At 37.5% G+C, this 27,402-nt stretch overlaps 1 protein-coding gene across 1 annotated transcript in view; it reads left to right on the top strand.

Moving 5' to 3' along the window:
* NGR-A1 (neuropeptide receptor A1) overlaps positions 1-27,402 on the top strand; it is a 127,549-nt gene that overhangs the window by 82,873 nt on the left and 17,274 nt on the right. The window contains exon 3 of the mRNA XM_028311727.1: positions 18,764-18,813. The gene's annotated coding sequence lies outside the window, so the exon portion shown is untranslated. The remainder of the gene's footprint in view (positions 1-18,763; positions 18,814-27,402) is intronic.

Below are 27,402 nucleotides of genomic sequence, written 5' to 3'. Positions count from 1 at the left end.
TACGTACCTAGGTTATATTTTAGTAGTTTTAGCCTTCTGCCTACGTCGACATTGTAACAATAAATATAAATATTTATAATATAAATGGGGGTGTATAAATATATAGTAGATCTAGAATTATAGTAAAATTATCATAGCTCTGAGAAAGATAAGACCAATTTGAAAAACAGATGGTACTTACTTTACGTAAATATTATTTTACAGTGATAAGTATAACACTTAATAAAATTATAAATTAATGATAATTAATAATTCTTTCTTTCTTTAATTCATTTACTTACAAGAAATTTTTGTTTTAACATAATTTTCTCGTCTTATTCCATATTTCTTAAGTATAATTTAGTAATGTCTGAAACACGAAAGTAGTACAGAAGTTATGTTCCTAAGATATCTAGATAATAGTTTTAATCAAAGTTTGTTGGCTTTGTGTTTTCTGTTTACGCAAANGTACGAGCACTTGCACAAAATAGTTGTTAAAACCAACCTTGTGTTGGGTCTAATTCTCGTCACTACACTGCACAACTTAAAATAATTACGTTTTTTGTCGGTAAAAACGTCCTGGTGACGTCACTTAAGCATTTTTCTTATACTGCGTGCGGTCGTTGCGCGTGCGCACAAAGGAATGAGACCGCTCGGACACCGAGCCCACAGCGTGGTAGGGGTGGGGTTGCCCGCTCTTTTGTTTTTTACTACTACTACGCTGAATATTGTGTGCGGATTGGGTTGTCGTACAGGGGTACTACATGGTAAAATAAATCTCGGAGGCGAAAGCAGGATAATTATCATGAATACTCAATAAAAATCGTACATTATGTAGAAGTCTTAAAAATATAAGATACATAGGCTGGAGCACAATTAAACGAGGAACTTGGCTAAAAATACTGTTTACTTAATGAAGCACCACTTATGTGGCTTATTTATTCATAATATTACGCATATTACAATGATTATCATGAATACTCAATAAAAATCGTACATTATGTAGAAGTCTTAAAAATATAAGATACATAGGTTATATTTTAGTAATTTTAGCCTTCTGCCTACGTCGACATTGTAACAATAAATATAAATATTTATAATATAAATGGGGTGTATGAATATATAGATCTAGAATTATAGTAAAATTATCATAGCTCTAAGAATGATAAGACCAATTTGAAAAACACAGATATTTTACAGTGATAAGTATGACACTTAATAAAATTATAAATTAATAATAATTAATAATTCTTTCTTTCTTTAATTCAATTACTTACAAGAAAATTTTGTTTTAACATAATTTTCTCGTCTTATTCTATATTTTTAAGTTATAATTTAGTAATGTCTGAAACACGAAAGTAGAACAAAAGTTATGTTCCTAAGATATCTAGATAATAGTTTTAATCAAAGTTTGTTGGCTTTGTGTTTTCTGTTTACGCAACGAGTAAGTAGGTATGTTCTACTTTTTAGGTGAATCAACTGTTCTACAATTTCCGTTTATTTTTATGAAGAAAGTTTACCAAACAGCATCACAATATCATAATTTAAGATAAAACTTTTAACCAAGCAGGTATGGGTTTTGATATTTGCTGTCATATTAAGTGAACTTTATTCATAGTTAAGTTAATAGTAAAGATTGTATAAGTTGGTGAAAATAAATAAATTTAAAAAAATCTAAAGCTTTATAGTCCTGTCGAACTGTTTCACATGCAGAAAGTTACAATTAGTATGTACCTCTGTCTGACTCACTGATTGGAAAAAATATGTATTTAAATAATTACCTAGTTGAACGTCCTCATAGTTTTAAATATTTTAATCATTTGAAATCATATAGAAATAGGTATTATTATGAGAAAAAATACTTATAAAAATCGTGGAAAATTACCGGGTATTATTCGATTTGCTCTAAGTATGTCGTGTATGTATGTACAAGTAAGTTGACTGTTTTAATCAAACGTTAAAACTTGTGTAGAAGAGAATTGTGGGTGTAATCTCTTTGTATGGGTTCTGCGCCAAGTTTAATATTACGACTGGGATGAAATTTAATAATTCCACGGAATGTTGACAACGCGCGTGGTAGATTTTATTTTGCTATGTCTTTGAAAACTAATTTCAATACCAAGCTCCTAAACTTCTATATGTAAGATTTTCATGTAATTACTTTGTATGTAATATTGTTGGTATACCTCAATAAATAAAATAAAAAATCATGTACAATTTATACGAGTACGTAACTAAAAAAACAACAAGAGAAACGCACAGGTTATCTCTGGCACAACAAGAATTTATCATTTTTCAGAATAGAACCCAGGACCTCTGGGTTGAGAGGAGGTACGGACATAGAGCAGTAACTATTTATATGTTGGAAACCTGGCTAACAGTAGGTACTATTAACGAGGATGGAGTTTCAGTGACCGGGCATTCGTCTTCAGTCAATCCTCATTAGCGTGCAAGGCCTTAGCGACCATGACTGTCAGTAATTTAAGAAAAATGGTTTTCCATCAATCCAGAGCATGTTTCAAACAAACCGCAAAATTAATTAAATTCGACGGGCCGCCTAACGATCGCTCTCGTTAGTTTGACGAGAACCGCTAATTATCTCAATATATCGTTAATTACCCACCAAACTCCTGCTCTGGCGAATATAATACCATGTATCGTCGGAATGATATTGTTAGTTTTCGCTAATTAGTGTAAGTCTCAGGTAAGATATTAATTGGAATGCTGATATTGTATTCTGTCTTGGTGGAAATGGATGATCATTTTCATTTATATTATAAGATTTGTCATTTTCTTAATTATATCTATCCCACACTATGTTCACAAGGTGCTTAATAGCGTTGAGGGTAGGTAGGTACTTAGAAATGTCGAAGCACTAATTTCGTTTATAAAACACCGCGTTCAATTAACGAATGCTGGTTTTTGGAATACTTTTTATTTCTGAATGTGATGTTCTTTTGTGAAAAACTACCATTTGTTTTTTGCAAAGGTGCATTTAAACAAAACCTAGCCTTTGTAGTGCTACCTAAAAAAAACTAGTTGAAAAAGAAACAAAACTGTATGTTTTCCAGCACCATATTTCAGGCTCGCCTTTTTAACTTGGATCATTTCGCGAACTGTTTAGAAGTAGCGTCGTTTCAGTCAATTCTCGCTTCCCTCCGAGTGAGGCAGATAACCCCGAGATTACATTTCAGTCTGAACCTAAAACTAGACGGAAGAAGTTTTAGAAGCAAACTTAGCTTTCGGAATTGAGCGTTGCAAAATCACACTCTTAATTGTTTATTCTATAAAAAAAAACGGAAATAATCATCTTTCACTTGCATATTTTGGGTTGCACTTTCGGTTAGTAGTTAAGTACAGGCTGATTGGAATAACTTAGCTAAAAAACTTTATCCGAAATTAAAAATAAAATAAGTTATAACGATTTTCTGTAGCGCTAAATTACATTTCACCCATTTTCAGGGATCAATCATATCAATTTCAGATGCTCCGTAGGTATACGTCAGTACCTATCAGGTTAAATCAACAGAGGAGCTGGTTTATACGTGGAAAATTACCAGCCCTGCCGTCAATAAATAGACTTTGACATTCGAGTCAGCAAACACAAGATAAATAATCATCTTCAGCTAGCACCGGCGTAGAGGCACGATAACGCAATAGGTAGCTAAATATGTTTTCCATAAAATTGATATTTTTATGTAAAAAGTACTGTAACAGTAAATCCGTTGGTGTTTTTACAACATTGTTGGTTAAAAAAGTACACAAAAACTTGAGTCTAAAATTGTTTGATTTTCAAAGTCCTGTGGTCCCAATTTTGTTTCGTAGGTCTGCTTCTAAGCGTTTCCCGGCGCCGCCCGGAGCACGCGGCCGAGTCTGGGAAACGTCTAGACATTTCCCAAAGTGCTATATCTAAGCGGCGGATAAGCAAAAATGTGTTTTAAACTAGACGACTCAGCTCTGATAATATTTCCATAATTTTAGACCACTTCGCATAATGGAGCTGGGCACAGTAAGACTACAAATGGGTACGTCGAACGTTTTACTAAGAAGCACAAGAAGATTTTATCTAATTTACTTATATGCTATGCATAAATTGATTAGATATTAGTTCTTAACGTTATGCAAACGAGGTACAGTGATATATGATGTGGAATAGATAAATTTATATAAAGTTAGCCAAAATTATAGCTGGAATATTAAATTGAATGGGATTCCTAATCCTAAATGGAAAAATTTGCAACTTGTCGTTTGTTAACGTTTGCTAAATGTTACACTGTGCATTTAACTTTATGAAATGAAATAATTATTGTTTTGTAGGTAATTATGTACTTATTTATATCTACTAAAATTTTGACGTTTAATACTTTGTGGTGATATGAGTTGTAATTTACCTACTGTAGAAAAAGTATATGGCAGCCACACAGGGTAGGTTGAATTTAATTATAAATTCATCAAATTACAATTACAAATAATTCATAGATACCTACAGGACATTGTTTTTACGAGTTGATTTACGTGAGAGTACGGAATAACCTAAAAATATGATAGTTTCCTAAAACTCGAACAACAATTGCCACAAAAATGCCTGTTTCACAACGGGCTCGGATCCATATCACGCAGACACGAGTGCGACCGAATTTTATCTTAATTGCTCCATTAAGCGCCGTTAAATTTAAGGCAATCTCTTTTATTTCGCTAGTGATTTCCATTTGTCCCCATTCCCTAAACATTGCCTTGACGCAAATGTTTTGCTATTAGAAACGATATTTCTTTTTGGAAATTGCAGCATCTAATAAACGTCTCAACTTAGTCACAATGCAATTCAATACAAAACATAGTATTTTTAGATACTCGGAAAGAGAATAAGGTTAAAAATATCTTAAATGCATAGGTGAGCCACGCGCCCGCTGCACGCACAAAACAAATACACCAACTCGTAGTCGTGATGCAACTCCAATATTAGTATGAAGCAGTAAGTCCGCTGTCTAGAAAAACCTGGGCCAAGTCGCACAAGTAGACTTGTGTGTTTTTATCATGAGCTTAGTCTTTTCCTAACCTTAGGGTGGTTTTACAGTCACGCTTTGGTCAGCGTTGCGGGCCAGGGAGCTTTGCGTCTCTTGGATTGTTACATAGTTTACCTATGTAACGGCGACGCTGACCGACCACGGGCGTAAGCGTGCATAAGCGTGACTGAAAATCCACAACCAATGTCTCTATTTTCGCCGTGTGGTCAGTTAGAAGTGATAATTCCGTTTTTATGGACCCGTGTTCCTAAAGAAGGACGAACTTCTTAGGGCGAAACCTACTGAATTAGTTTACTTAGCGTAGTTCGCGTGCAACAATAACAAACGCGATATTACGGCGACGCGACGCGTGCGTTTGCGCAAGCGACAGCTGCGCGCACGCCGCAAGCCGCCGCAATAAGGTGAGCTCGTTAATGGCTGCGAAGATTTACAGGAAAACCCCACTCGTAAAGTTTCAGTTGCAGAATTGAATGCCCGCTTCATTACTCAAGTGAACATCATGAAACTGTTTATAAAACTTGACTTTGCCGCCTCAACTCAACGACTCGAATGAAGGCAAAGAACTTTTAACCGCCTCTGTGGTCTAGTGGTAAAACCACCTGCTTCAGACGCAGAGGTCCCGGGTTCGATTCCCAGTGGGGGCAGATTTTTCTGTTCGGTTTGGTTGATGGTAGGGCTTGTTCTAAGTCCGCCTGGCTAGCTACCACCATCTTACCTAAGTCTGTCGCCATAACAACAATGTTAACAGCATTGTTGTGTTCCGGCAGTTAGAGGTAAGATAGTCAGTTCCTCCGTGGTTGAGGATTCCGGGTGAAGCTCGCTTCCACCTCCGGCCTGATCATCACTTACCATCAGGTGAGATACAGGCCAAGAGCTTCCTCGTTGTAGATAAAAAAAAAAAGAAAATCTCAATCCTTGGGCTAAGAGGTCACAACTAAAGTATGTCATAATGATACAGATTCTCAATGATTAGATTTTGTTTCAATCACGAATACCAATGACAATGTAATATCCATTCACACTCATGACTCATCTCTGTAATCGTAGTTCTGACGTAGGGAGATGGTGAAACTTGAAGATGAGAATGCGATAAACACGCACGTGCACAGATTGCGTCAATGTTCCGCGTATTGTGTCATGAAACGGATAATTTTGGCTTTAATTGTAGTCCTAAACAAAACATTTCTATGTGTAACAACACACTGACATTTTCCTGTTTAGATTCATAAATAATTGCATCATTATCTTCCCAAATTTACGAGTAATTCAGATATGACTAATACATATAACAGCAGAGCTATGAAAAACAGACTCAGCCAGCACCTATCGATTTCTTCGTGTTCGTCTAATATGTTATAGGTAGATTTCAATGCACACGCCGCCCGATTCTTCATTTTCCAAACGAATATGTTTCGTGCAAAGCGTCGGATTTGCATAAAATATCGGCTGCAGCGCTGCTCAATTTATGGGTGGCTGCGCTGACGCCGCGCTTTTTTCGCTGAGCAGCAATATCGGCGCGGGTCGGAACTTGCGACGTGAGCATTTTTATTTAAATTATACACCAACTTCTGCATACGGCTCCGTTCGAGTGGAGTTGAAAAACTATGGTTCTTTGGTGAGTAATATTTTTGTTTCCCCTGATAGATTCGACTTAATTTAATACTACGATTAAAGATTGTGCCTATTACAGCAATTAATTAACAGATAAAGTAAGAAACATAATATGAATACATAAAACATTAGATAATACCCATTTACTAAATCTTTGAAAAAGGTAAATAAAACACATACATTTAGGTCTGTTTATCCCACATCATATTAAATAAGATCTAAAGCTACAACTTCTAGTTAATAAAATATTATGTATTAGAATTAACTTTAACTCGTTTATAATTCTACCCGTCAGTGGCTTATGCTCGTTTATGTGCAAGTACTAACTAAATGAACGTTCACATTCAGAATTTATCATGAATATTAATTTGCCCTGCGAGTGACGAGGGTCCTCGAACGAGCGAATTAGTCAGTATTCTGTGCCACCTTAATCATTCAGGTCTATAGGTACTGAAAGGGTCTAAAAATAAAGGGCGTACCTTTTCAGGGCTCTCATTTAACAGGCTTTTATTAAGTTCTACCTGTCCCGGTTGTCGGCGGTGAGTTAAATCCAGCAAGTTGAATTAACTCATTTCCCGATTGTCCATTGAACGGATATTTTGTATGCGTAAATTAAATTATAATAAAATGTGAAGGTGCTTTGCTGATATGAAAAGATGCTCATAAAAGCATAAAGCTCTTCGTTTCCAATGTTCTGGTCATAATCTGGGGGCACGGCAGTGCCCCCACCAAGTCGAGCAAAAAAGCGGCACGGCCGTACCATCCTTTTCTCGAAGCAATTCAGGCCATTTTCGACCGCCTGTAACTTCGTTGTGGGTAAAACTAGAAGGCTGAATTTTCATTAGCTATGCAGGCATTGTAAAAACACGGTATATTTAAAATTTCATTCAATTTGAACCAGTAGTTTAAGAATTATAACGGGTCAAAGTTACTTAATTTTGTCACTCACTGACTCACTGACTGACTCGCCGATCATCAAAACTCTAAGGCACTTCTAGCAGACCTAGAAGCTTCAAATTTGGAATATAAGTAGTGTTTGGTGTATGAATCAAGGAAAAACTAAAATATTTGGGGGCACGGTAGCNAGCGTGTGTAATTAGCGCCACTATAGTCATTATCTAAGTGCAGGCTTGGCAACAAACCCTGCCTCCCGAGAAGGCATTGCCAACTTTGAGCAGTAATGTAAATGGCCGTCTACTGAATATTACAGAATGTACTTAACTGCATGTGCACATGATCTGCATGAACGCCTAACTGGCACACCAAATGCTGAGTGATGTTTATTGTGAAATTAATATGTAGTTAAATTGAAAAGCCGATATTAGCAAACCATTTATCGCACGCGTATGAAATGACGCGGCAATGATGAAAGATATAATATGATTTTAGATACAGTTTTACTTAGTTGTGTGTTCATTTTTATGTTTTTGTCCGCTGTGATAAGTGCTTTCAACTTTGACTTATTCATAATTAAACCTCTCCTTGTTTACAATTAACAGTTTCTAAGCCTATTCAGTAATGAAACCCACAACCCATATGGTTTTAAATTGAAATAGTTTGCGGCTTAATCTGTAGGGGAATTTGTTCATTGAGTGGAGTGCGGCCGCAATAACTTTGATGGCGGTAGTGATCAGCGGATGCCTTCCGACCCGACCGTAACATTCTCTCCGACCGGTTCATGAAGTTGCTGACCGTACTCTAACAGTGGAAGTGGCATCTGCCTCAAATTTCAGCGACTTTAGCTTGTTAAACATGTCCAAGGCTGAGATGGATTTGTCATTTTGCGCCTAATTTAGTTGCACCACCTAACTATAACGGTAACCGGTGATTTTTGGCAGATTTTTGACGTTTATTAAAGTTAAAGTAAGATGGTACAAGCAACCCAGCCTTAAAAAGTGAAAAAATCGACTCAGGTGGAAGTCAGCAAGAGCGCGTGCCTCGACACTGGTTATTGGTTAATATCTTAATTTTTCAATTGTGTTTTGAATTTAGGTACCTACTTTTAGGCACCACGAATAATATTTGCGACAAATGTCTTTCAAATATTCGTTTTACTGGTCTCAAAAACAAACCTGTGCAATTATTACAAATGTTTAGAAAAGTGTTTGCTTAGTTTAATGCGGCACATGTTATAAGCCCAGTATGATGCGCGGATTGGATACGTGCTGCGCCGGCGGGCGGCGGGATATCGGCGTCAACAGCACGCGGGATCGCGGCAAACACAGCGAGGTGTTAGTTTTATTTCAATCCCTACTGTCCCAGTGATCGAATCCAACGCCTGTTTGAGTAAATTCTATTGCTGGCAAACATGTATCCTAACATGTAATTTCATTCTGGCAATTTGCCTAGCGTGAAACACCATCTGTAACTGGTTTTCAAATCCCTGGAATACGAATATTAGATTTTCAAATTCAATTCAAATTCAAATTGTTTATCACATTTTAGTTTGCATAGTAAGTACCTACTTATTTAATTCACTTGACTAACCAATTTCGAATGTTATTTAATGAATCTGCCCTATAATCCCCGTGATGTCCATAAATTGTGTCCAGTTCACGTAACACGCTCTATATCGAGCTTAAATGTTTTTCCAAAATACTTGTCCATATTTCGGCAGAATCCGCAAATCTCCCGTCCATTCGCATCCCGCAGCATGGCCGCCGGACCGTTTGATTGCACTCAGATAAACGGCTCTCCGAATATTTACGGTATGTTTAAACCTAAATTGCACCTGTATTCCGAAACTTTGCAACTGCGCTGGGGATATAGGCATGGGCAGGGTACGGTGGAATGGACTTATCGATATGAGCTTTTCATACTATAGGAACCTCAGATTAAAAGGGGTACCTACCTACATTAGCAAAAGTGTATAAATAACGAGTGAATAGGTACTAAGAATGAGAGAATGATGTACGAGTAAGTAGAATTGTAGAAAAGACGTATGGGGAAAGGAAGCTTAATGCATCCAGCAATGCGCTGATAGAATGGATATTTCGAGAATTATGAGATTCTCTCTCAAAACTCTTAGAAACGTCTACCATGATTAATGCTCGTGTCTGAAAATGAATTTATTCTTTGACCCAAAGATGGGTCCCAAAATGATCGACATATACGATGTCCCAACTCTACAATACACTATCTCGTTCGCGTTTGTGAATAAACACTGCTAGATTAAACTAGAATGAGATGGAAAAGTTCTCGAGTTGTTGTTGAACGAGTATTGTTTCCGCGGAGATAATCCGCGCTTGACTGCGCGAGTTATTCGCAACTTTCGTACGGGCCGGCTCACTCGTGTGGTTAGGCTGCATGGTATTTTCGGTATCCTTCCGTTTGGCCAAATTACTTTTCGTCAAATTTCACTTCGCAAACAACTTATCGCTAAAGTTTCATTTCCCAAATGAACTTTTAGCAACTGTACTTTTCGCAACTAATTCATTTGGTCAAATTATCATTTGGCAAAATTTTACTTGGCAAATGTTTATATAGCAAATATTTTATTTTGCCAAATATTATATCCCAAATAATTTGTTTGGTCAAATTGACACTTCACATACTTACCCACCGTTACCCACAAATCAAAGCATATGGCACATGTTCGTGGTTTTCACAAGAATTTTATGTAAAACAAAGAGATAGCAGAAAATAGTATAGTTGCAGAAAGTAGGTACCTATTGCAGAAAATAGTAGGTTAGGTTAGGTTAGAACAGTGACCCTTAACGCTAGAATCACCTCTATTGTTAATGAATAATTTGGAAATTTCGATAAAAAGAATGAAATATGAAAATTAATTAAGAACAAATTTTATATTAACTACCCACTAAACAAAATAATAACCATAAGCTAATTTGTATTCCATTTTATGCACCAATCAAATTGTTTTGTAAATAGTTTATCGTGAAATATATTTGCCAAATGAAACATTTGGCAAAACATACTTTGCCGAACAATAATTTGCTAAACAATAATATGCCAAAAACGACATTTGCGAATTAAAAGTTTGCAATAAGTTGTTTTGCCAAATAAGAATTTGCCAAATGAAAATTTGCGAAACGTTGTTTGCGATGTGATAATTTGGGAAACGTTTTTTGGCCAAACATTAGTAATCCGTGGGCTGTACATGAGAGCCAAAAAGTGTCAAAGCATTATTGTTTTTATGTCAAACTCTGTATAGAATTTTAAACAGTTTAATTGAATTCCACCGGTAGATATGCCTAACTTTGTTCGTTAGAATTTGAAAGTAATATCAGGCCTGTTCATCTCCGCGAGTTTACATCGAAAACAAAACACGCACGATGGCCCACCTACAGGATACTATTCGACAAGGCCTCACATACGAGCGAACATTGACTCACGCACGCGTATTCTTGTGTATGACGGAAGAAAATAAAGAAAATGGCGTACTAAATACTGTGCAGTATTTAACTGCCTAAATAATAATAAAAACACAGAATGTACTTTTTTAAGTTGCCTCAAGATACTGAGAGGTCCTGCGCCGCTTGCATCCAGGTACTTCCCGCGACCTTCACCAGATCGTCGGTCCACCTAGTGGGAGGCCTGCCCACGCTACGTCTTCCAGCTCGTGGTCGCCACTCAAGAACTTTCCTGCCCCAGCGGCCATCAGCTCTTCGAGCTATGTGCCCCGCCCACTGCCACTTGATTTTAGCGATTCTGCGGGCTATGTCAGTCACTCTGGTTCTCCTACCGGCGGCGGACCAGGACCGGTCTTTGTGGAAATCCTTGGGGGAGGCCTTTGTCCAGCAGTGGACGTCTTTCGGCTGAAACGAACGAACGAACGAACTGAGAGGTAAATAAGTAGTTAATATTACAATTCATGATAATTCATGCTAAATCATGTATTTCCTCCGCCATTTTCCGCAGTTTGGCACCTCACGTCACATCACTTTACCGAAGTCAGCCCTATAGCTTCGACGCAGTGCCGATCACTGACGTTTGTCAACAAAATGGTGCTTGACTCTTGAGACAGGCTAAATTACACCATTGTTAATGACATTGAGCATACATTTTTTTTAAATACCTTCGCGAAGTAAAACTTCTGTACGTAGTACTTATTATTATTCTGTGGTAATATGATTAAGCAGCATTTAATATAAAAATTACATCATATTTTGATGTCAAATGTGTCAAAATAAAAATAAAGTTATTTCGCGGNGGCGGGCGGCGGGATATCGGCGTCAACAGCACGCGGGATCGCGGCAAACACAGCAAGGTGTTAGTTTTATTTCAATCCCTACTGTCCCAGTGATCGAATCCAACGCTTGTTTGAGTAAATTCTATTGCTGGCAAACATGTATCCTAACATGGAATTTCATCCTGGCAGTTTGCCTAGCGTGAAACACCATCTATGACTGGTTTTCAAATCCCTGGAATACAAATATTATTGTGATAAGCACGAGTGATTATACCCTGAACTATAGATGCCTGAGCATATAAGAGTAAGTATTTAATTCACTTGACTAACCAATTTCGAATGTTATTTAATGAATCTGCCCTATAATCCCCGTGATGTCCATAAATTGTGTCCAGTTCACGTAACACGCTATATACTCTATCGAGCTTAAATGTTTTCCCAAAATACTTGTCCATATTTCGGCAGAATCCGCAAATCTCCCGTCCATTCGCATCCCGCAGCATGGCCGCCGGACCGTTTGATTGCACTCAGATAAACGGCTCTCCGAATATTTACGATATGTTTAAACCTAAATTGCACCTGTATTCCGAAACTTTGCAACTGCGCTGGGGATATAGGTATGGGCAGGGTACGGTGGAATACTTATCGATATGAGCTTTTATTTTTCATATTATAGGAACCTCAGATTAAAAGGTACCTACATTAGCAAAAGTGTATAAATAACGAGTGAATACTAAGAATGAGAGAGTGATGTAGTAGAATAGTAGACAAGACGTATGGGGAAAGGAAGCTTAATGCATGCAGCAATGCGCTGATAGAATGGATATTTCGGGAATTATGAGATTCTAACTCAAAACTCTTAGAAACATCAACCATGACTTATAATGCTCGTGTCTGAAAATGAATTTATTCTTTGACCCAAAAATGGGTCCCAAAATGATCGACATATACGATGTCCCAACTCTACAATGCACTATCTCGTTCGCGTTTGTGAATAAACACTGCTAGATTAAACTAGAATGAGATGTAAAAGTTCTCGAGTTGTTGTTGCACGAGTATTGTTTCCGCGAAGATAATCCGCGCTTGACTGCGCGAGTTATTCGCAACTTTCGTACGGGCCGGCTCTCTCATGTGGTTAGGCTGCATGGTATTTGTGGGCTGTCTGTACATGAGAGCCAAAAAGTGTCAAAGCATTATTGTTTTTATGTCAAACTCTATATAGAATTTTAAACAGTTTATCAATTTAACTGTTTAATATTAAAACTTAATTCCACCGGTAGATATGTCTAACTTTGTTCGTTAGAATTTGAAAGTAAAAAAATGTTTTGATGCCGAGGATAATTAATCCGCATCAGCCCCTATCTTACGAATATCTATGACGATCAATGTTCAAAGACAAAATATGTATATTGTTGCATATAAAATTAAACATGATTTAATATAAAAATTACTCACAATCACACTCTAATTTGAGAATTACTTCCATACTATCGCAGTCCAGTCCACATCATTTACTCAGACAAATTAACTGTAAATCAAAAAGTTGCCGAGTGGCAGTTTAACGATTATAGCATCCATTTTAATTTATTATGACGGGGTTTACGGAGTAAAAACACCGTTAATTTCACGAGCTGCTGTAAAATTAGTACTACAAACAAATAAGTGCTCCTGAAGAGCAGACACTTAAATATTTACAAGAGAACTTAAACAATGAAACACGATTAATATCTTCGACCGCATTATTCCGTTACACTGATTAATATTTTTTGGACAGGTGTTCGGTGTTCGTGTCTCATATATTGGTAGGGTCCAAAATATTAACCCTTTCTTTTTATTTTAATTGATTGATTATTTAGTCTATATGAATACATACGATAGTTCATACGTACGATGGTTGCAACTACTGTTTAAAATACTGTTCTTCTTTTGTTTATTAATTTCATGTCTGAAATTATCCAGTCTCTAAGGCCAACATGACACATGAAACGACACTAATTGATGAATCGAAAACAATTCAAGACTGTAACTGATGTAACTAAATATGAAAATAAAGCCAATCTATGTTAGAGTTTTGTGTGGGAGTTCCAGAATACAACCGCAATCTAAAAGAATCTTCTCTAAAGCGAAACTAGTTTTATTATTCGTGGTCCATTGAACAGCAACACAGCAGTCGCGATTGTCCGACTGATCGGATTTGGACAGGACTTGATTGTGTTTTATTTTTGGCCGAAGGTAAACCCGTTTCTGAAATACGTCACAGTGGATATAGAGTCAGTTTTCGCAACAAACAAAATTAATAATTAGGTATTATTCGAGAGATTGAGTCATTAAATTTTACTGTAGTGTCTCGTCAGTGAATGGTTTAACCTGAGGCTTTTGTATTTTTTTATTTATTTATAATAATCATAATTATTTGCATATGTACCATATAACTTATTTACAATCTAAGGGTAAGTTGCACGACATAACTTTGACGGTAACTATAACCATAACCGATGTTTTTGGTACGGAGTTTGACACATTTTTGACGTTTGTTAAAGGTAAAGTGCGACCTCTGCGCCTTCCTCCACTGTGCCAAATACGTGGGAATAGAAACCGAATTGTTTCGTCTTTTATTTCTACAATCGAGATATCCGGCAGCCAAGCTTTAAGATTTTATTTTCAAAGTTATCTTTGAAGGCATAAGATGGTACCTTCACATCGCAACATTTTTAGTACCTATTGAAGAATTTATATTTTTCTATCGATACTATTGTTTCTGTTAGAATTTTATCGATTTTAATACACCTGTGTGAACCCGCGCAATATAAATTATTCTAATAATTACTAATTTTGCATTATAAATAGTAATAATAGACGATGCTAAATGATATTATATGAAAAAGTTTTCCAATACTGTCTGGCCCACAGAGAGCGTACATGAATAAACTATTATTGGGAAATCAGTTTCCAACTGTGACTTATTGGCTTTCTTGTCTTCGGGAAATATGAGGTTTCTCATTGTTCACCAGTTATTATTATATGCAAGTTTGTTACCATGTGATTGTGTTGCGGGCTCTAAGCATCGAATAAACGTTTTAAGCGTAACGTGACTTCATTGAATAAGTATGTGAGGGATTAAGAAACCTAAAAATAGAAAACTTTAACTCGTGCGCTGTGGAACCTAAGGCTGTAACTATTGTACCTACTCGTACATTATGATAAAAACTTGTATAGAGTTCGATACCAGACAGATCCTCCTGGTCTTCATCTGTGTCTAACCACTACAGACAACAATATGAGTACCTAAAACCGAACATGGTAACAATTTATCCAATTTTTTCTAATGACAGTTAATCATTTTAACTCGGTTTTTGTACATAATTAGTCATAAGTTTGGTCTATCGACAAATCATCGACAGTCATAGACGCTGCCCTACGACACGACATCGATTGGCATCGTGACTGATAGCGATTCGAGAATGGTAATAGCCTAACAAAGGGCGAATGAATGGGCCCGCCCGAGCACAATCTGCACGTGGAACGAGCGACGCCCGACCTTGTCGACTCCATAGTACGAGACGTAAGGAAAACCGCTCGGTTTAGGCAAAGACAAATAACTATTTCTCTTTAATACTCCTACGTTCTCGAAGAAAAGTTCTCGAGTGGCGACCACGAGCCAGAAGACGTAGTGTAGCCAGACTAGGTGAACTGATCAGATCGTGGTGAAGATCGCAGGAGGTGCTTGGATGCGGGCGGCGCAGGACCGGTCTTTGTGGAAATCCTTGGGGGAGGCCTTTGTCCAGCAGTGGACGTCATTCGGCTGAAACGAACGAACTCCGACGTTTATGTAGGATGTAAAGATAGAAAATCATTGTCTAGGATCGGCTGCTAATGCCCAATTCATTAGAGCGTTAATAAATAACTTAACGAGAACATTGCGTGCCGGGCTGCAGTACATGCTCGATGCGAGTGTTACCAACCAACACGCCAAAGAGCTGTTTCAGGACGACGCAGCATTAATGGTGTATTACGATTAAAGCGCATAGCAGACTTATCAACTCGGAAAGGTATCAACACCGTATGGCCTTTCGCGAGCTGTCTATTGCGAGGCGAAGCGTTCACGTTACGGTGCGGATAAGTGTACGTTGCATTGCAGTATGGAGTTTCATACAAAGATTACTGACCGCCTCGAGTTGATATGGTTACAATCCCTTTCCAGGTTGATAAATGTGCGACGTACTTAAATGTTTTTTTTTCTGAACAAATAAGGCAATGGTAACAAAACGTGTGTTGTATGTATTGTTTCTGAACTATTGCTCCAGTTAATTGCTTTCCTATTGTCTATCTACACGTGTGATGGCTGTACCTACACGATGTAAGAGTAAAAGCGAAATTCTGAGTATGTACTGAGGCGTAGACTTGAATCACCAAAGTTATGAATTTTATACAACACTTCTAAGGCAGCGTAGTTATTGATTCCATATTATTATTTACGCATCAGTTCTGACTTTCTGAATGATAAAATGAAATTACTTTGTGATTGCTCTATAACGGTTTTTATTTGATGTTGTATAGCCTGGGCAGGCTGCCTATTTTAGGCTACCCAAATATAAAACAAACAAAATTTGAAATACGTGTTCGTAATAAAAATATATTTCCCCACTTCGCGAAATATATCGTTAATGTTAGAAGCTGCGAAACACACGACGAACGTATGCCTTCTCAGCGTCTTCGAAATTGTTTTCATTTCCTGCCTTTCTCGGAAAATTTAATTATAGCAAAAAATACGTGACTTACTTTAACATGAGTTCTTTCGTGATACAAAACAGACTATTCTTAAATTAAGATGAATACATGTCAGAAATAGAAAGCACTTAGTATAATGGTATTTATAATGTGTTCTGGAGCAATACCTACTTAGGTTGGCACTAGCATGGGTTTAGGATTAAACGGTTACATAAATCTGTTACTAAAGATTCAGTTCTTTTGTTTTTCATAAGTTGTAAATTTTGTGTAGTAGGTATGCAATAATGAAAATCTATAACTAAGAAATAGTAATAACAGGCTGAAATTGGTTTCCATTTCCATCCTATCAGAATATTTCTTTGCATTATATTAATAGTATCGCATAAAAGATCAATAGAAAACTGATACCCGCCGAATGATTTATCGGGCCAAATATTTGTGGAACCTTGGCGGTGTCTTTGGCCAAACACTCCAGCACTCGGTGGATAGCTCAGGCTGATGACGTCACGGCTAGTCTATCCTTTTTAATAATGCCATGCTTACTTTGATTCTTTTGCCAATATTATAAGCGTAAATACGAACGTTAGTTATAAAGAGCTAGGAAGTTATTTGGACTAAAGGACAATGGGCAAAATGGTACCCGGTTCCAATAGATATGCTTCTAGTGTCGTTTGAAAGGTCTTACCAAGACGAACAACTTTTACTATGGCCACTAGCCTCAGATCTGGTTGTGTTCGAAGATAAACATACTTTTTTGCAAAATGGTACCCGGCTCCAATGGTTATGTTTGTAGTGTCATTTGAAAGGTCTTACCAAGACGAACAATATTTACTATGGCCACCAGCCTCAGATCTGGTTGCGTTCGAAGATAAACATACTTTTTGTGTAACCGAAGTATCATACGTATTGTATTACATATGTCCAATTGTCCATCGTATGGTACTTACTTAGGTTATGCGAGGCATGAAGGGTTTACTGCTCCAGCATCCTTCCTTAACTCTATAATTATTGATAGTGATAATTGTGAAATAAATGTTTTTATTTGAAGAACTACTACCCCCTTATTAATAAAAAGTTATACCTAGGATGAACCTTGGATTAAAATGACATTTCCATACCAAATGACAATTTAAGCCAGAGTTCAACTAGGGTGTAACTTTTATTAATAAAGGGGTTGGAGTTTTATTACTTCTTAAGGGTTTTATTATGGGTTGCTAAAGCGAATAAACCCACAAGACCCAATAAGTCCACCCACAAGATGGACCGACGACCTCATAAAGGTAGCGGGAAGGCCTGGATGCAGGCCGCCACCAACCGGCCATTGTGGAAATCATTGGTGGAGGCCTATGTTCAACTAGACGTCCTATGGCTAAAATGATCATGATGATGATGATGAAAGCGAATAAAGGGCTAATGGCTTGGGTAGTTCATCGTAGGTATAATCCTTTCCTTTTAAATGTTTATTTTAGTTATATTAATAGATTCTAGTCATTGTACATACTCGTATACATGGATGATTGTGTTATACTTTCATATAATACTTAGTGGAATTACTGCTTTCAAAACGTGAATTAGAACTGGCCCCATAGCAGACATTTTTCTACATCTAAAGGCCTTTTGAAATATATATTGGTTATGGCTATTGGAGCGGGTACCACTTCCCATACATTTGTGCCCATCATCCTTTACTTTACTGGTCAATAAAATGTGACAGTTTTGATTCGCGTCACAATGTTTCGGCAGGTCAAGCCATTGATATCCACGACACATTATAGATTTTATCCCAGACAGGCGAGCGTTCGCCGCGAACACATCGCGAGACAATTTAAATGCTAATCGGCATCCATCCACTTGACGGATCGCTAATACGATTTTTGATGGCTTCATTTGCAGGTTCAAAACTTTTCAGATTGTATACATATAAATAATAAATATGTTTTTTAATATTTCTTTTCATTTCCAGATAAATTCGACTTGACGATCACTTAAGTAAAAGTTTTTTCTATTTCTAATAAATCATAATCAAAGCCAAAGAAGACAAAAGGCCTCAGATTTCTGAGAATTAACGGGAGCATTCGAAAAACTGTGTGGGTCGGGGCGCCTGTTAGGTATTTGTTTATTCAGTCCTATTTCAAAGTAATAAATCCAAATTTAGCCCAAGTGCTATTAAAGTCTCCATTATTGTCCGTAAAATTTTAACGTCAGAAACAGTCTCATAAAAAGTGACGCGTATGAAGGTGCTGATGAAATATTTTTGTTTTGCTTGTTGCAGAGTCGGGACTGAGCTCCGCGCCGCTTTCTCGGGACTTCGCAAACAACTGGGTAAATATCCATTTTGCTGTACAACTTCTTGTGTTCAAATGTAACTAATGGGCTCCGAAAAGATCTAAAATTAACTTTTCCACAAAACAGAGTCGCAAAATTATAAGGAATGTAAAAAAGTTTACCCTCTTCATAATTATAAAGATTCAAATTAAAGGTGGTCCCATATTTGAAGACTCAAACTTACTCTTTAAGCAATGAATAAATAAGCAACAAAGCGACCCCGAACTTCAAAGACATTCATTCTCTTCAGTGCACAGAAAAATAGCAACTGAAGTATTAAATCCAGCCTTTTAGAAAGAGATAACCCTTTAATTCAAAAGTAGCGTAATAATTTAAAATAATTGCCTGAAACTTGCCAGAGTTATAATAACGAAATGAAAGGGATTACTATCTGCGCTCGAGAAAGATATCTAAATCTGCGCATCTTCGTTACAAAGGCCTAGAAATGATGCTCAGTGAGTCGAGTAAATCATGTAACTGTGTAATCTTCGCTATCGGCCCCGACCAATCGAATTGATTAGGGCTGTCTCGTTTGAAACTTAGTTTAACTGCAATTTAAGTTCTTATTTTAACAATAAATTGACAGAGTTTTTAAATTAAAAACAGATAAAGAGTTTTTAGTTGTTATGATGTATCAATTGGGACGACGTTAAAAAACACAAAATGAGAACTATTCTTCTTGAGTGTGCGCGTGCGCTCAAGTTCAATTAAATAGAATGAACTCAGAATAAAATACACGCCTTTTCTAATAATTTATCCTATTCTGGTAAAGCTTCGATAAATAAACTGACCTCAATGAAGTCCTTTGTCCACCCAAAAGGTAGGTGGAATAGCATTTTTTTTTTTACTCTTAAATACGTGATTGAAATAAAATTGCTGAAAACACAAGCTCCCCTGGGTTTCGCAAGTCCTGTCAATGGTTATTCAATTGCGGTCCTCTCCTGTGAGAAGGATAGCTACCTACCCGTGCATCGCCAATTAGTGCTCGTAAAATTGGCAACCCTATAGCCAGGCGGTCAATCGAGTGATCGCTAGCCTACCGACCAACTGTTACTGAATTTTCGACTCTGAAGTCCAGGTGATAAGGGTTTTGAATTATTGATGAGCATGTAAAATGCAGAGGCGTCAGATTGGCAGTCCATCGACGCCGGTCGAATCGATGTTCGGGTTGGATAATTCGTTATTTGGACTAGAATATGTTAATCCCTTAGGTAGCATTTTAGTGCTGCTGGAGATCTCATGACTTAGATAAATTTGAAACATTAAAATATCATAAACATGGCATGTTGTACTTTAATTAATTTTTAATTTTGAATTTTGCCTATTTTCATTTCAATAAATAAGTACGAAACTGACACAAAGAAAGGAAGATAATGCCCTAGTATTATAAAAGTTCTGTTGGTGGTGAGTGTCATACTTTCGAAGCGGTGTAAATATGTACTTTTATAAGAAAAAAAACATCGAAAATATAGGTCCCAGCCCAGGTAAACAAATAAACATATTTTTCCGACCACATTTCCTTTGGTCAGTGGTAAGCGTTCATTAGTAAATAAGTAGGTATACCTGACATCTAATATCATGTTAGGTAAATAATTAATCTAATCCGGCGGTAGCAAAACATTAATGATATGCCATTACCGCACGAAAAGATGCTGATGGCACAAAGGAAAAATAACCAGCAGTCTTGCTTCTAACACAACGGAGTGGAGCCTTACCAACGTTGGCAGTGGCAAGACACAAGCAAAAGAAAACTAAGCTTACCTATTAATTCTTGCTGCCTAATGTTTACCGCATAAAATGATCACGCAAAAGTAGCTCGTAGCAAAATAGCCACAAACATTATACTGATATTACAATGGTTTCAAAAACTTAATAATTATCTCTGGCTGATTAGCTCTACCAACCGAGTAACATATGAGGGAGGCCTATGTTCAGCAGTGGACGTCCTGTGGCTGAGATGATGATGATTGGCTCTAAAATGTTGATGATGGTGAACGACAAAGGTAAGTACCAGACCGCGTTCATTCTTGACATGCTGTTGTAGAAACGAGCGTGAGCGTAGTGAGCCTACTGGATTTAACGATTGGTGGCTCTCAAGGACATGCGGGGTAAACACGTGTAAACTAAATAAATAACTTATTTAGGCCACTGATCTTCTTCATTTACCATTATTTCATAACATAATTAAGCCTAAATATGGTTTCAGATGTTTAGATATTTGAGTGTAGGTAAGCAATTATTTTGTACGGTGTATTAAATACATTTTTCGAGGATATTTTAAGTGGAGCCAACTTACCTCTCTATGATACTTTGTATTTTTTAATTATACAATGAGTTTAGTATTTACCCGATATCCACCAAAAAATATTACAAAAATTCCTACTAATATTATAAATGTGAAAGTTTGTATGGACTACTAAACGAATTTTTAAAAACTTTAGTATTATTGTTTATAACCCAGAACAACAAACAGGCTATAATTTATGACGATCTTCTGTGACAAACTACACGCGGGTGAAGCCGCGGGCAAAAGCTAGTCTTAAATATGCCAGCACTGTCGAACGAAAATGCCTTGATTGAAAGCATATTCTTAGATCCAGATGAGATTTACCAATCTGAGTCAGCTCGTCTGTTGGAGGAGAATTCTACCGTTTTTCTATCTAAAAGGCAGACGAGAACCCGCAATGAATTTTCTGTCACAAAAACGCGACAGGAGATGACAATATAACAAAATAATATTACATTTCATCACTTTATTCGGAAGTAAGTGAAATAGTGACAGACGCGACGCGCCGCTCTATTTACATGTAGTTTTATTTGCATAACGCGTTTTTGATGCGACTGACGACGGCCGCCGACGACTGACAACGACTGACTCGCCTGACGGCGGCTAATCAGTCAAAGGGACGAAAAATGAGGACGGAATGGCTGTCAAAGCTGGGAAGTAACAGCAAACACATTTTTACAGAGCTAGGATAACATGAAACTTTAGAGACGTGTACGAAAACCTGTAGTCATTTGAATATTTGATGATTTATAAAAAGTTTAACAAAAGAGTTTTTGGTCTTAACTTTATTAGTGTACAAATAGATTGAAGAAACTGCAATGGTTATATAAAGTCGCCGATATCTTCACTATTAGTATTTATTTTCAGATACATTTGATTACAGTACCGGAAATGAATATTATACTGAACTTTCTAAAGAAAATGATCGGTAATTTCACTGAGATTATTTCCACAGCAAAATGTATCATAAGATATGCTTTTATGTCAACCATCCTACATTTTTAATGTATTTTGCGACATGAGGCACTAATTATCAAACGGTTTCTCCATCTCTGGAATATAGATTAATGTGCATGGTTTTTTATATTTATTTCCCAACTGCAGGGTTCAAACGTGCCGGTGACGTTTTATTACGCGTATCGATTCGAAGGAGGAGCATAGTATGATCATCATCATCATTTCAACCATAGGACGTCCTGCTGCCGACGACTGCTGAACATAGGCATCGTATGATGATATTTTCTAATAACCAAGCTGTTTTGACCTAGCTGTTGGCAGCGAATTTGTGAATCTGACAAACACACATTGTGTAAGGCCGTATTCACAAGGCGGACGTGCGAGGCGCGGATTTATGCGGCCCGTATTCATAATGGGCGGGCGCGGGCGGCATTGTCGGGCTAATGTGAAAAATTGTGGGAAAGGTAGAATGTGACGTGCGGGTTTCGGGAAAATATTCCTTGGTTGTATTTACAACGATCCTAACGTCTTCGTCTTATTTTTACGAATGCTGAATCAGAATATATCATGAACCCAACCTCTTTCTTAATAAAAATATTGGAACTAGATTTTATTGAGATTTTTCATTTGTAAAGCTGCTGAAATCAATTTATAGGTACCTACTTATCTTTTAATAGTTCTTGCATATTTAAAAAAAATATTTTTACATAGACATGATTTTCTATAGGTACCTAACCTATTCCTATACAACGTCTTCCTCCGTCTTCCTCCTTATTCTTAGAAAAACTTGAAGAAGAAGCTAGATCGAGCTTGTTAAAATATTGCTCTTCCTTAAAATGATAGTAGATTATCCTGGACTCCCATAACAAAGTGGTCCCACTAACGCCGCCCGTCGGTTCCTTGGACCTCTATTTGCGGCATGATGGAGGATCGCTTATCGCACGCCTTCTGCCACAATGAGGCCTTCTTTTTAACAGTAGGTTCCAAGACATCGGACAACGGTAACGACAGTTTTATGCCCAAATGAGACGATTTCTTACTAGACTTCTGGATCTAATATGAGTAGGAACACAATACGGGAACGAGCTTCTAATTTTCACAACAGGTTAGTTTCAGAAGGTATTAACTATAAGTCTATTAAGTCTAAACATCAGAATAGTTTTCAATACTCAATTATTTAATGCATCTACAATGTTACAGAGGCTTATTAATTATTAATATCCTAAAATAGGCCAAAGCGTCTGCTCATTATTGGTTATGTCTGTTTTGCACAATGTGCGCGAGTGTGGGCGCTGACTGACACCCAATCCCGCGCAGCGCTGAAACACTGCTCAATAAAAGTCAGTAAGCCTACGTCGAATTTAGGCATTGAATGGACTTCTTCTCTTCTTGTCGTGATAACAACAAACCTACACAGTGTAAGCCCAAGACTCTGCTCCCGAGTTGTCAGACTTTCATGTGCTTCATCGACTGGGGAACACAACCGCACTTGCACCCCAAGTTTGAACCATTTGAGAATCCCCACCTAAACAGATTGTCCTTACTACGGCCGACTTGCGACCGAAGTCTAATCATTGAATGGACTAATAGATAAATGATTTAAATTAACAAAATGTTAACAAAATTACCAGTTAACATATTATTTTATGAGCTTTTTACAAACCAAAATGTTCATTGATTTAAGGATATTTAAAATTATCATACCTTCTACATTGGATTGCAGTTTAGGCCTACTGATAGTATTTCCACTATGCAATCGAATGAACGTTCTAATCACTCGGCGAAATGAAATGTTTGCAGTGGAATCGATGTGGTGATGATGAATCTCGTATCTAGATTTCAACGTGAAATCACAAATAGTATTTATATCAACTCATTACACTAACAATACACTGGACCGCAAAGAAAAAGGGTAGGTTAGAAAATCTTCCATTATCTTCAAAAGTACGATCTACCTTTATGGTTTTACCTTTTTTATTCGTTTCTCTATTGGTTATCTCCTTTATTGGTTTGCACGCAATTCTGTCCACATTTTCTGTTAAATTATTCATCGATCTCAAAGAAAAGGCTACGATGGAATAAAATAAAGCAATTTATGTAGTTTTCTCAGGACTTCTTGAAGGATATAATAATCCAACGACGAGGTAGTCTAGGAAATCAGTCTTCCTTTATCAGAAAAATATTGTTCGAAGAATTTGGATCTACTACGAGTATTTCGGTCTGTATACATATAAATACAATAAATTGATAGAAAAACAGTTTGTTTACTTTATTTGCGAGTAGCCAAATATAGGACAATCTCAACTTACGTCACATGATGTTCAAATAACATGTTTTTCAAATTATATTCGTAGTCTGGTAGTTTGTGATAACAAAGACAGGCCTTTTATATCAAAGTAGGTGGCATCATAATAATATTGGAAAATGGCAATACACAAAATATGAATCACGCTTTATTTATTTGTCTTCAATAGAAACAGCCCAATTGGGCTTGGCATTGTCCGCGTTATAAATCGCGCGCGCGGCCGGCGGTCCATCAAACGCGCTGTGCCCGGATCGCGGGCCGCCATCGCTCAGTGTCGTCTTGCGACTGGTATAAATCGGGAATGTGCCTTAAATAATCGTTACTCTGTTTTTTTACGAGAAGTATCAGATCTATCTTTCAGTCTTTTGTTGCTACGACCTTCCAATAAATCTCCAGTAGGTATCCTATCTGATGACAGTATTATACTCGTAGGCGAGTACGCGCACCGGTTATGAAACTACTACGTGAGCTGTGGTTACAAGTTCGAGTCATTTGACGGATATTTACTACAGAATGCAATTTTACTGGAGCTTATTAAAACAATTCAGAAGTTATATAGTATCAAGATAAACTGGAAAATCAATGACACTTAAGATCGCGTTACATACATTTCTGATATCGTAGATTTTCTATTAGTAAAATAAAATATGTAAACGTAATGAGCAAGAGGTTGGATTTTCCTCACGCGTCGGCTTATGGAATGATGGTGACGTCCTCGTGCCATTTACCGCCAGTTAGCGAACAAGAAAGCAACGACATCCTCTTTTTGTTCGCGTCTGATCTGTAACGTAATGTCACAGCACAAAGGGAGCAAATGAGTTGTGCGAGTCGGCTCGTGATCGTGACGCATCGCCATATTTGCACAACGCGGGAAGGCACAGAAGGATCGGTAGATATTCATATCAAATAACATGCAGACTGAATCTTCTTAACCTTTTCTATTCGGCATGTGTCTTGTCGTTAAAATTCGGTGTCGATATCAACAAAATAAACTAAGGAACCGCCACATGGGGCTTTCTTAGTTTAAGATTTTAATGACACCTTAACAATATGAATGGCCCTTTACCCTCGTTTACAGCCTCGACCTCTTCAGGTCAACAAATCATAATCAGGCTGAGAAAACGTTTACAAACTAATAGGTAGGTTCTAAGTAGGTACCTCTTGGGCTTACTATGCCACTGTACACTGTAGTTTCTGCTAGATTTGCGCGCGATGGCCGCGATCGGAGCCGCCACGCACAAAGGCAATCGCTTCTCATATCACAATGCTCGAGCGATGACCCACATGAAAACACAGTGATGGATCACGCTCTCAAGAGAAAAAATCAACGCTTTTGGGCAATGGCTGGACGAATATTAACAACCCTGTTTATCCTATGTCCGTTTTCATGGTCAACCTCGGAAAATCTAATTTGTGTGACCAAATATTTTCTTCTTCATGCGATAACATTAAAATATGATGGAGAGTCTGGAAGGATAGCATCGGTATTTATACGTTTCCCCTTTGAGTATTAATGTGCCATCTGAAGCGTGTAGGTAATTAAGTAATTATTGACACAAATACGATTATTTCGTCTTAGTGTTGTTGTTACCACAGGCACCGTAGTGCACTAAATGGATCCGTTAAGCCGAAGTGGCTCTAAATAGTGAATTTGTTTCGTCTCGGAGACAAGACACGGTCATTGGGCCCGAACCGATGCGGTTCGGGCCCTCCATTAGCGAGCGTGACGTTGAGCCAGTTGGCCCTTATTGCGGCTGTTAACATGTCTAGACTGCACTCGACGGCAGCGTGCGTGCAACCAGACAACTGTTAAACGTTTACGGTTCATAACTGAAAAAATGTTGGTGCTTATTAGCTCTAAAGTTACACAAAACAGTAAGCAATTTGCAAACTGGGTGGTTTAGTAGCAAAACCGGTAACCAAGTCAACTTTAGAAGTCTTAAACAAAGAGTAATAGTGGTGTTATTTATTAAGCAAGATTTGTGACCAAATTGAACTATTTGTACAAAAACACCATTCTATTATAATATTCGTGGCTTTTGAAAGTTGAAAGTATAAGAATTCGAAAATAATACCCACCTACTTAGGTATAAAAGTTTTTATAAAACTTGGTTTCGAGACTTCTGATCTTGCTTACCACGGAATGGATACGTAAAATTTATTTCCAACACTTAATCATTATAATGACCCTTTTCCGCGCCCTAAAATATTTACATAGCCTCGCCCGACCACCGTACATCAGTCTTTAGGCGTGTCAAGTGTTTTTGAACGGTATTATAAAATCCGCCTCCAATTTATCCTCGTAATGTGTTTCCCTTATTTCCACCCGCCTCGTAAGCCGGCCATTCAGAGCTAGATTACTCCCATTTGGGCCTGCTGAAGGCTGAAAGAGCGGTTGGATGCCGCAATAGTAGGGCTTTAAAGAGTTTCCTATTTAAACTGTTTATAAAAGGTATGAGTAACATGTGTTGAATGTGTAATTTTATAAAATGAATGATGATTAATGAACAATATAAATAATAATTTAAGTATATTAGTTAGACCACCGCTCGACCAGCCTTATTTTTCTAGGTCAGTTCCAAATAAACAAGGAACTAATTGGGACCTCGTCACAGCTAGTTGGTATTCCGCGGGTCCGCTCAATTACGCGGCGGTGTTGCGGCCGGTTTCAATTTCCGAGCGGAGCGGCCGCCCGCCCAGCCGCCGGCCGCCCGCCCAGCCGCGCGGAAATAGAGGCCAGTTATTAACACATGCAGCGAATATAGGGCGGGCGCCGTACTTGGAATTAGTTGGGGTGTCTTGACATGGGGTAGGTACGAATTTGCATAAAGTTATGTTTGTTAAATGGAGAATGATGACAAATGGTGGATGTTCTGGTAGTAGTGGTGATGTTTATGTTGTTATTCACAAAAGAAAATCTGCTGCCTCGGACCGCGCAAAACTTGATAAGTTCTCATTCAAAACCTAGCACATAAAATCACAAAGACGACATTATAGTTTGGGTCTCTGTGGTAGTAACGACCATTTAACCTCAAAA

This window comes from Ostrinia furnacalis, unplaced genomic scaffold, assembly GCF_004193835.3.
Source record: "Ostrinia furnacalis isolate ACB-3 unplaced genomic scaffold, ASM419383v2 OfSCF3544, whole genome shotgun sequence".
NCBI lineage: Eukaryota > Metazoa > Arthropoda > Insecta > Lepidoptera > Crambidae > Ostrinia > Ostrinia furnacalis.
This window is presented reverse-complemented; position numbering and strand designations above follow the sequence as displayed.